A 12567-nucleotide genomic window follows, 5' to 3' on the forward strand; every position below is an offset into this window, starting at 1 on the left:
TGTTAAAAAAAAAATAATAATAATAACTTTAAGATGAAATTTATTATTATTATTATTATTATTATTATTATTATTATTATTATTATTATTATTATTAATAATAATAATAATAATAATAATAATAATAATAATAATAATAATAATAATAATAATAAATAATGACCTTTTTTTAAAAAAAGTGATCAATATAATTTCTTTTATTTGTTATATGTAAATAGCCATTGGCTATTGAACGAAATAAAGTAATTATTATTATTATTATTATTATTATTATTATTATTATTATTATTATCGATTTTTGGAGTTATTTTAGATTTTTGAAGCTTAATAATAATAATTATAATTTTCGAAATATTACGAAGATCAGTGATTTTACTTATTAATAAAGAATATTTATTATTTTTAAACCAACTTACCCAATCCACTTGATGGAAACTATTGAATTTTTTATTTATTAATTATTTCGACACAATATTGTCAGTATGAGCACACATACCATCCTTGGATGAATATATAATAATTTAAAATTTAATTTTTTAAGACAATTTTAATTAGGATTATATAAAGATGTAATTGTTTACTCATAACAAATAAAAAAAATTATATTGATCACTTTTTTTAAAAAAAAGGTCATTATTTATTATTATTGTAAATATAATAATAATAATAATAATAATAATAATAACTTTTACCCTAAATAAAAAATATTGATTTCCACCAAAAATTTAGTATGACTAATAGTTATGGTTATGAATGACCATTCCAACAATATTTTAACCTCCGAATTGAACAAATCTCCCCTTGAGTATCGATTTTTAGCCTGGAACCCTAACATATTAACAATAAAAATGTGGCTATTACGTCCTAATGAAAGATTTGTAGACACCAGTGAAATATACCAAGTCTCTCTCACTTCTATTTAGTTTGGTGGGAACAAATGAGACGTTTTAATAAGCTGTCGTAAGAGAAACGGTAAAAAACAAAACTGTAAGTGCCTGCCGTGGAACAATAGTCTCGCGAGTCACTAGGCGATGAAGGATAATCCCATCAGGGTCCGTAATCTCGCGTGCGCTTTTGTCACTGCCAGAGAGTAAAGAGTGTGTAAATATAAAGGTCCCTTTCCCATATATAACCGAGGTGAACCTATGCCGGGTCTTCAGTATAAATACAGTATAACGGTGTAGATGTAGTGGATGGCTGATGGCTGAGGATTGAGAACTGAAAAGTGAGGGCTGAGGGCTGACTTGAGCGTGAGCAAGACTGGTGAAACGAAACTAAATAGAACTACAACAGAGAGAGGTGATTTGGTATAATTGGTCCCTCATCTATCCTACGATACAATAGACACCAAGTACAAGGAAAGACCGGAGAGATGGGAGAGATTCAGAGGAGGATACAGAGCGTCAAGTGCATTTCCCGAACCACGCCAGAAGGATACAGCTAACGAGCTTTTGCTCCTTCATCTTCTTTTCCTCTTCATACTCCTCTTCTGCTCTTCTGTTATCTTTTTTCAGCAACCGCTCTCATCCAATCGTTATACTGCCTAATAACTGATAGAAACTCCAATCCTGAATTAATCCTTGCATTTTTCATCTACTTGCCCAAGCTTACCTTCTGCTTATTCTATATATAAATGCCCCCATCTCCATTCTCAGTCCTCAATCCTCGATATTCTAAAATATCTATATCTATGTTGATGCGCTCGTAAATTTCTCGACGCCTCATTCCACTTGCATTCTCTCGGTCTTTCCGCTAGCTCCTGGCATCAACATGCAGATAAACCCCTTCATTTCCACACGACATGCGCTGCATATGCAAACCCATCAGTAAAGATATAAACCCCGTCAACGGGTCCGTCACCCCTCTCTTCCCAGAATCAATCAATTCGTATCAATTTTGGATAAAACATTGAAATCTCCGATATGCGAGACGCCGCCAGTAAGCCGCTCCGATCGACACAAACTTTCTCTTCTTTTTTGAACTATAAAAATAGTTTTCTTCACAAGTTACATGAAGAAATTTTTACAAGTTTGTTATCTGCGTTTTATGATGTTTTTATTTTTATTATCAGTCATGAAACTATTTATTGTTATGATTATGACTTACATATTATTTTACATAATGTTATCGTAAGTGTTGAAGTAATGTTAATCAGTCAATATTATGTTGTGACTAATAACATGATAATATTATTCATATTTTCTGCAAGTTGTTTATTATTAAATTTTTTATGAATATTTTTAATTTAATTTTATATTTTTTATAGTATTTAGTTATTTTTTAGAATTATTTAGAAAAAATTGTCCTTTTTTTGAAGCTTAAGTTTCTTCAATTTGTTTTTTGCACTTCAGATAGAAATTTTTTTTATAAATTGTTCGAGTTTAATGAGATAAAAATTACTGAAATTTTTTTAAGTTATTAGGAAATTTTTAAAATACATTTTTGAAGCTTTTGAAATAACTCAGGTCAGTTTTATAATATTTTAAAGGAAGAAATACATAAAAAAATAGAATATAATTTATTTTAAGAGAAAAGTTTTGAACTAAAAACATCATTTTGAGTTTAATTGCTTTAAATTAAGCAAAAAAAATTTTTTAGGAAATTTTAATAGTTTGAGGCTCAAAATAATTATTTCAAAAAATTTTCCCTTCAATAAAAATATTTTTTATTCCCTTAAAACCATCAGAATTTTATAAAATAAATTTGAATAATTTTTATTTAAACTATTGATTTTTTCACGTGATTTAAAAAAATGCGAGGCACATAACATCGTGACTGTCAACCAAATGGATAAAATAACGGGTAGAAAACGATCTCCATTTCGGCAGACCGCCAGCTCATTTTCAAGAAGACAATAGTGTGTCTGGTGGAATAAAAATTTATAAATGTTTATGGGAATTTATCGCCAGCTAAATACGTGACTGTATGAATAAATATATGAATGTATGTATATATGAGGGGATCTGGATCAAAATAGCATGTATATGTTGTAAAGAGATAGGTGAGATAAGGTATATAAGTATGTTTACCGAATAAAGGTCCAATTGAGAGCTGATTTCGGCGGAGCTTTCTTCCCTTTCTGTTCGTGCTGTATAAATACGATTCCGTGGATAGGAGTTTTCCCTACACTGGTATAAATGCCTTGTGCCTGGTCCCGACGTCACACAGCACACAGCATTAAATCAGCAGGGTTCCCAAGTGCCCATAAAAGCTGCAGAGCGACGAAAATCCGAGCTAAGAACCCACCCGGGGTGGAATAGCACAAGGAGGGAAAGTATCGTCGTTTCGAGGGTGAGTAGACGACGGCCAATCGATTTTCGGATTGATACTACGACAAAACCAAGTTCATGCTCTTCTCTTTACTACCAGTCGGAGTTTTATTTATATTTGTACAGATAGAAGGGTGGAAATATTTTTTAGCTTCCGCCGAAAATATTTGTAGGGGTAATTTAAGGCCTTAATAAGTTTTTAATTATTATTAAATGCTAGAAGGAATTTTTTTATGGGCGAAATTTTTTTTTTACTCGGTCGGGATTCGAACCTGGGTCCTCGTGTTGAGAATTTAATCTTTTGAAGGTTTGGGTCATGCTCTTTTAATTCATGAAAATTAATAAATTTTTCAATTAAATTTGGATTTTTTTTAATTTTTTGTTGTCTGGGCCCATAACCTGTAAATTAAAATAAATTACTAACTTTGACGAATTTAAAAGGATTTTATGAATCTTTTGGTAAATTTTAATATTTTTTCAAATAAAATTTAGTACAATAAAACAAAATTTTTAAGGCAAACACAATAAAAAATTTCTCCAAGTGTAAGCATATAGTAAATTAATTATTTTTTAATTTAAGGGGGAAGTCCATGTAAAAGCCTCAAAATCGGTTATTTTTTAAAAATATATTTTAAAGGTGATAAAATAATTTTATTGTTTTTAAACTTTAACACAACTATATTGAACCTTTCTAGAGTACAAGAGTAATTTTTTTTTCCTTTCAAAATGGCGGCTCAGGATAATTTTTTGTTTTCTGCCTCCGACGCGAGGTCCCAAACTGCTCTATTTATCACTCATTAACCATTAATTTGAAAAAAAAATTGAAGTGTTTTATTTTTAGAGCATATTAACGGAAAGGATAAACCTTTAAAATTAAAAAAAAAAGTATAAAATTCAATATAAAATAATCCTTTGAAAAAAGTCAGAATTTGGGGCTATTTTTTTGATATTTTTGACCTCAAAAAAGTATTTTATCAACGCAAAATATCTGAAATTTTAGGTTTACCCTTACGGTAGTAATATAGAGAAAGGCCTCATCGAATTTCAAACAAATCGATCAATAATTTTTTGAGTTACAACACGAGCAGTTTTTAAAAATACAGTTTCGAGATAATTGCGTTTAAAGTTATAGTAAGGTAAAAGTCCCAATAGATGATCACGTACCAGTATATGATCATCTATTGGGACTTTTACCTTACGCACTACAATACGCACTCCAGTCGCTCCATTATAATAGCTATAACTTTGTCAATATTTGAGATTTTATTTTTTCCGCTCGTCAGTACATGTTCAACATACTATATTTTAGATTATCTGGGCCCATAACCTTTAGATGCAATAAAATTACTAACTTTGACGCATTTAAGAGGATTTTATGAGCCTATTGGTAAATTTCAACATTCTCACAAATACACGGAAAAAAGTAAACTGTAATAAATAACAGTCGATTTATAATAAGTAATGATCAACTGCTAAAAATTACCATTTCAAACAGTAAAATCGTGATTTTATTATTCACTTTATAATACTTACCATCTAAACGTTACAATTTACTCTTTATATGGAAAAAAAATACTATTTCAAACAGTAATATTCGCTATGTAAATGTCTAAAATGCTAAAGTATAATAATTAAGAATTCAAACTTTGATATTTATCATTTCGTACCTATAAAATGATCTTATGATATGTAAAAAGTATAAAATAAAGTTAGTAAATTTCTAATACAAGCAACGTCAATATTTACAACGTAAAATGGTAAATTTTAAACGCAACGCTAAAAATCAAACTGTAATTATTGACTTGCTTGGACTGGTAAAATGTATATTTCAAAAGTATAATTTTTACTGTTTCAAATGTTAAATTTTCCTAGAGTGAGACCCCCTTCTCTTTCATCTGAGTTCCCCTTCTCCTCATAATATGGACTATTTATTGAAATGGCAATTTTTACTGTTTGAAACTGTAATTTTTTAAGATGAAAGAGTCGTTATTTACTATAGTGATAGCTACTAATCACTTATTTTGGATATTAAATTTGAATTGTGGCTTTTATACTTTCTACATTAAGTTCTGTAATATTTATATTTTTGCCACCCCGATGTCCGCTTTACTGTTTGAAACTATAAAAATTAACCGGAATCCGAGTGAATATTACAGTTTACTTTTTTCCGTGTAAAATTAGCTAAAATAAAGTAAAATTTCACACCAGACGGCTTAAAAACCTTTTTTTAAGCGAAAGATGATGAACAATCAGCTATTAAAAATTCAATCAATTTTATTGAGCTCAAAAATAAAATTTTTTCGCAACACTCCCTCGACACCCGTTACTCTCACCGGTGTACGCATGTAATAACTATCTCTGGACTTTTATTAAACCATTACATTTCGCTGGCTCGAATGTATGAACCGTGTATGTTCTTGCCGGTCGTTACTCACCGCGGGCGAACATGCACTTACTACACTCACTTGGACATGGACATGGCGCCTCTGTACGTATATATTCAGAGAAGAGAGTAACTACTCGAACCTCCAACTCCAACTACTCTCAACTCTTTACTCGAGGAGTAGTACCGCGACGAGTTGACGACGAGGCCCTGAAGAGCATTATACACGAGCAGTAACCGGCACGCCACGGTCTGCCGCGGATTATCGGGCCACGGTGAGCTTGTTCTACTACTTAACTTCCATCCGCGAATCATTCGAAGCTTATCCGTCAACCGTGACGATGTCGTAATCGTAACAGCTTTGGCTCGTCTCCTCTGTCTTCTTTTATTTTTAGTTTCAGTTTTAGCTTCGTTGTGAACCAAGATCGGGATCAACTGTGTCAGTGAATCGTGTGCGATCGAGCCTGCATAAAACCAAATAAAACATATATTGCATACTAGGGTCTCATGGATCGACAGCCGCATTATTTAATGTGACACTTTGCCGCTTTGTGCTTGATTCACCGGAAAATTTACATTCTGGATTACATTTTTTTTTCTTTCAGTGTACTCGTTGTTGCAGTCACGGTAAATGTAAGTTTTAGAAAATTTATTACTTTATTTTGGCAAAAATTAGCTTTTTGTTTTTTATTGTGAAAAATTGTTCACTTAGTCTTGAAATAAAAGAGAGTTAGTTAAATTAAATTAAAAAAAGCAGCAAAATTTAATGAAAATTAAGTTAGCCGACATTTAAAAATTTTTTTTATTAAAAAAATGATTCCAAAAAAATTTAATTAGTAAAAAACTTGAAAAGCTTTGAGTGCAATTTTTAAAAAATATTTTTTTGTTCCAATTTAATAAATGGAAAAAAATAAAAAAATTATAAATATTCGCTAACTTTTTTAACATTATAAAATTTGTCTATTTGATTGAAAATGGTGAACTTTTTTAGAAAAAGTAAAATTTGGTAATTGTTTAAAAATTTAACTTAAAAAAAATCTAAAAATGAATTTTTTATTTTGTTAAAAATTTTTATTTTGTCAAAAATTTATAAAAAAATATTTAAATTATATAAAACTTTTATTTTTTTTTTTTTTAACAAAAAATGAAATTTTCTGACTTTTTATTTTGTAACAAGATAAAATTTTTTTTTAAATAAAAAATATTTAAATTATAAGACAATTTAAAAAAAAAATTGCAAAATAAAATTTTATAAATTTCTAATGAATGATTTATAAATCTACCTCGACGGAAAACAAAGTAAAAAAAAAATTTATCGAGTATTTACTCAGACAATTATCTAAAATTCGGCTTTCAACCCAAATAACTTCGGGTAATGAAAAGAACTGTAGTTGTTCCGAAGGGGAGAAGAATAAAAGTTGTTAAAAAAGATAAAGAGCTTTATTTTTATGTACTTAACAGAGCTTCTGCTATTTACCAATACCTGATTTCTGGCAATGTTAAAGATGTTCAAAGTTCGTATCTTCGATGCTCAATAGACATTCATGAAATTTCGTACACTGGGCAGTTGCCCAAAGAATTTTGTCAAGTTCAAGGATATGTTAAGTTTGTTAATTATAGATTCAAATGGTCATTTAAATTATTCAAGCAGTTCTTAGCATTGTTTATTTATTTTTTCACACTTCAGTACAATTCTTATTTCAATATTCGTATAAAAATATTCAAAGTTTAAAAAGAATTTTTTAATTTTTTTTAACGAAAATCTTTTTAAATTTTTATTCTGCAATTTTTCACTCAAGTAAATTTCTTTAGATTCCAGTATCTAAAAAATGTCACTTATATAACTCGACAAAATAAAATAGTCCCACAAAATGAACCTTCCACTCGGTTGGCATTCCTTACAATAAATACACCCCGAAAACAAGAGCAAAAGCTGATTGTTTTAAAACATTAGGTAAGCCGTTAATATTGTAGTGTTTTGGTATCCAGGTGGTGTTGTTCTTTCCCTCAAACTAAAATTTCCAAGGCTCTCAGGCGTTATAGGAAAACGCATTAAGTCCGTATGAAATGCTTTTTAAGTCTCGAAAATTTTTTACTATTTTCAAGCTAAAGTTCTGTTTAATTTTAATAATATGAAAGGAATAAAGTTTCTTGGTACCTCAACTCTAGAGTACCTCCTACAATATACATATATAAATATATAAAGCATTGAAATACACAAAAGTGTCTCTCAATTTATCTTAAAGTAAAGTTGTTGTAAATTTGAAATTCTTCTTTGGCCGTAATGGAGGCCGGTTGGATAATACAATTCTCAGACTCTTCTCAATCTAAAGAAGAGTACAGTTCTTTGCATTCGCATTCGGGTATAGACTGCCTGGAAAACTCCTAAGAAAGCTTCGTGACTATGACGTCAACTAGATACTTTGTCGCTTATCCTTATACTTTTGCCTTAAAAAAGCTCTCTTACTCTGTTATGTATACAGTGACGTTAAAAAAAACCGGGAGGCGGAAAAAAACTTAAATGAATAAAATGCGCGGGGTCGTTTACCTCTTTCATTCGTATTTTTACTTGTTGACGGGCTTTTTTTATATTTATATTCATATATATTCGATCCAGGCTGGTTTGTGCTTTTTTTTATTAATTTTTTCTGTTCTTTTTTCGGGCCCGGCCGCAGAACTGTCCGGCAGTTGGTTTAGAGATCGATTTCAATTGCCTGCACACATGCTCAATCGGCCATTATTTTTGTAACATTTTTCCCCTTCCCTTTATCTTCTATTATATGTCTATTTTATTCAACCCTGTGTTCACTCTTCCATTGTGTTAGCTTTTTTTTTTCTATTTCTATCTCTAATTTATAGCAAGTAATCCACCAGGAAATAATCCAGCTCGTTTAAATCTGAGTCCATTGCAGTTTGATACGCTAATTGTCAACCGAGCGGACGGAAATTTCAGAAAAAAATTCCATCTGAAAAACAGCAACAGTCCTGTAAAAAATGAAAGTTGTTCAATACAAAATCACCAGCGACTTTACTGTCAAGTAAATGGACAGTACATAACAGTGTAACAACAATCCGACACAGACAGCCGTATTCGTTTAGTCTGGTTGGGCATTTGTGCTTCGCTACGCACGATCGATCCGCGGAATGGAACAAGAGCTCGCGAATTGTATACTCAACTCGATATTTCAGCTCATTCCAAACTGTACTGACTCTTGTTATCCTCTTTCTCTCTTAAGCAGAATACGAGCTAAAGCCTATAACCCAACTTTCCGTGGATTCGCCGAATTTCCGGGGCTGAATTTCTCCGCGTTGTTTTCGTTTCCCGGTTCCCTGAATCACAACTAAATTAATAGTTTAGAAGCTTTAGAGGAGAAGTAAACTCGATTACTGCTCGTACAAAGTTGCCCCGTTTATTGCCCGTAAAGGTCGCCAATAAAATATAATAACGCAAATGCTCTTTAGAACGGCGATACCACCAACACCAACATCGTACTGTGCAGAAATGCCAACAAACTCTTTCACTCTATTTGATTCTGCAGAGAAATTGTGTTACGGGGTTTTCTTTACGCTTGAAATTTACAAAGAATACATTTTTTTTATCTTATACATTATTTCTTAAAGATTTTTCTTTTTAGTTACGATAAAAATTATTTCTATTCTTTAGCAAGCTAAAAAAATTTGAAAATTTAAAAGAATATTCTCAATTTCGAAGCTTATATTTCCTGCTACAAGTGAAAAATATGCAGAAAATTGAAAAAAATTTTTTATAAAAAAATTTAACGCTATCTGTTGATATATTTAAATATGTAACTGAATAGATGGGACTTTCGGCTATAAAGTTTATGCAACGAGCAAAGTGTGTTCGTTGACACACGAGTCTCAGAAAGCCTTATTTATTAAGTTTATATATAAATTAACAAAGACTAGCAACTTTACAGTCACTATGTGACTGCCGTGACTTGTGAACTATGAATAAATGCAATTTTGCTTTATTAAATAATGACTTTTGTTAAATTGCACTGTAGTTTCTTAACTATTGACGTTTTTAAAAATATAAGCTCATCCCGATGTTACACTCATTAAGAGCTTTCATTTGAGTACCCACATGCATTTTGATATATTTTTCATATATACATATATGTAATATATATAAATATATGAAAAATTGATGTGGGTACTCAAATGAAAGGTCTCGATGACTGTAATGTTGGAGTGAGCTTATATCTTTAAAAATATCAAAAGTTCACAAAATACAAGGTCATTTCTTAATTATTGATATTTTTAAAGATATAAGCTCATTCCGATGTTACTCTCATGAAGAGCTTTCATTTGAGTACCCACATGCATTTTTGATATATTTTTCATATATAAATATATATAATATATATAAATATATGAAAAATTGATGTGGGTACTCAAATGAAAGGTCTCGTTGAGTGTAATGTCAGGATGAGCTTATTTCTTTAAAAATGTCAATGGTTCACAAGATATTTGTTAAAATGCTCTGTACTTTTTTAACTACTAACGTTTTTAAAGATATAAGCTCATCCCGATGTTACAATCATCAAGAGCTTTCATTTGAGTACCCACAAGCATTTTGATATATTTTTCATATATTAATATATATAAATATACATAAATATATGAAAAAATGATGTGGGTACTCAAATGAAAGGTCTCGATGGGTGTAATGTCGGGATGAGCTTATATCTTTAAAAATGTCAATATTTTACAAGATACAAGATTATTTCTTAATTATGTACCTGGAGATAGAGCATTTCTGAATGCAGCTTAAATAGTTATCATCATAAATTGACTATCGGTGAGAATGATATGAAATATTGAGAAGACACAAATTCAAGTCAAGACCTTTGCAATGACACTAAATTTAACTAAAACAATCGATTTTATCATAAGACTATTCTGGAGACAAAATTTTTCTTATTCTTTGAATAATATTGATTTATGAATGAAAGGTGTTTTTTCGAACATAGTAAAAAATATTTATTTTATTTTATATTTTTCTGAACAATTTAAAGCTGAAATTTTTGTTAAAAATCAATGTCTTTGTTTTTATATTAATAAATTAAGAAAACTCTTCAGAAAAATCCCTTCTTTCGGCTTTCTAAGTGCATATAATCTTTCAAAAGGAAAGCAACAGATTTAGGTTGAAGAAACGTAAACTTTTTGCTGTGTAGCCTCGAAAAATTCAATACTGGAGATAGAATCTGGGTCTCATTGTGACAGAGGAGCTGAGGAGCGATAGGCTTAGTCATAGAACATAGACATCAGGTTAATTAGTAGTCTCATGGGTTTAGTCTTTAAAAGTCTTGTATAGAAGATGATACTTGGCACGTCGATGACATGACATGATTTTTTATCATCCAGCAACTGGCTCTGGTTTTGCTACTGTTGCTGTTGCTGTTGCCAGCTACTGAAAGAGAAATAAAAAAAGCAGAGAAAGGCAAAACAAAAAAGCTGAGCCAAGCAGGGATTCAAGTGTACAAGTGCTCTTTGCTCGGAGCGATCCCCCCCCAGAGACGGGTTCCCGTATTCGCGTACAACAGAAGTCTCATAAAGTTTCAGCGTGCCTTTTTCCGTAATCACACTACTGTAGACTCCAGACTACGATTGTACATAGTGCAGTACATAGGCGAGGCACATGCATAATAGACCAGACCTGTACGGAGTTGTAGTGTGTGTTATATGCTATATTCTACATACTACACACTACACCTGAATCCAAGTTCCCTCATTCTTCATAGCATAAAAGTTAAAACTAACAGCGAGTTACCGTAAATCGCGCTTTACTTATATGTTGAATGATGCACGTGAGAAAGGGGCAACCCCGCGAACTAAGGACCGCGGATAATCATCCACTTACCTTTTGCTTCTTTTTTCTACGCTAGTCAAGCTAAAACGGTAAAAAATGAGGAAGAAGGAAAAGTGAGGCGCTGAATAAGAGTAATGAAAAAAAAAAATAAAAAATTGACTTGGTTGAGATTCGAACCAGGATCTTCAAGTTTAAAGTTTTATTTTTTCTCAACTGGGCTCATAACCTTTGGACTAATATTTTATGAAATAGAAATTTTTTTTTCATTGTTAAATACGGTTAGAATAGTAAATTTTACCAAATTTCGAGGATTTTTCTCTAGAAAATTTGAATAGTTTAAAATTTTTTACACTAGTCAATCTGAAACGATGAATAATGAGAAAGAGGAGAAAGTGAGCTGCATAATAGAAGAGTGATAAAAAATAAAAAATTTAACTTGGTTCGGATTCAAGTCTTGTAAACTGGGCCCATAACCTTTAGATCAAGACTTTTTGATTTAAAAATTGTATTTTAATCAATAAAATGTGTATAGAAAAGCAAATTTTACTCAATTTCGAGGTTCTTTCTCCCGTAATTGCGAATAGATGTACAAAATTTAAAGTTATGTTTTTTATAACTGGGTCCATAACCTCCGGACCAACATTTTATGAAATAGAAATTTTTTTTTTCATTGTTAAATATGGTTAGAATTGTAAATTTTACTAAATTTTGAGGATTTTTCTCTAGAAACTTTGAATAGATGTTAAAAATTCTTTTACACTAGTCTAACTGAAACTGCGAAAAATTAGAAAAAAGAAAAAGTGAGTTGCATAATAAAAACTAGAAATTTGACTTGATTAGGAATCGAACCTGGATTTTTGAAATTTTATCAACTGGGCCGATAACCTTTAGATCAAGACTTTTTGATTTTAAAATTGTATTTTAATCAATAAAATTTGTGTAGAAAAGTAAATTTTACTCAATTTTAAGGTTTTTTTTCAGTAATTAAAAATAAATGTACAAAATTTTAAGTTTTGTTTTTTGTTAACTGGGCCCATAACCTTTGGACCAACATTATATAAAATAGAAATTTGTTTTTCATT

At 30.5% G+C, this 12567-nt stretch overlaps 1 protein-coding gene across 5 annotated transcripts in view; it reads left to right on the top strand.

Moving 5' to 3' along the window:
* Positions 1 to 12567, top strand: part of LOC123272976 — a 91428-nt gene that overhangs the window by 11801 nt on the left and 67060 nt on the right. Inside the window, exon 1 of one of the 5 annotated variants that reach the window (XM_044740037.1) lies at positions 5936 to 6285. The exons of the other annotated variants lie outside the window; for them this stretch is intronic. The gene's annotated coding sequence lies outside the window, so the exon portion shown is untranslated. Of the gene's footprint in view, positions 1 to 5935; positions 6286 to 12567 lie in introns of those variants that run through there. 5 annotated transcript variants of the gene reach the window in all.

The sequence above is a fragment of the Cotesia glomerata genome, linkage group LG10 (genome assembly GCF_020080835.1).
Source record: "Cotesia glomerata isolate CgM1 linkage group LG10, MPM_Cglom_v2.3, whole genome shotgun sequence".
In the NCBI taxonomy this organism is placed as follows: Eukaryota; Metazoa; Arthropoda; class Insecta; order Hymenoptera; family Braconidae; genus Cotesia; species Cotesia glomerata.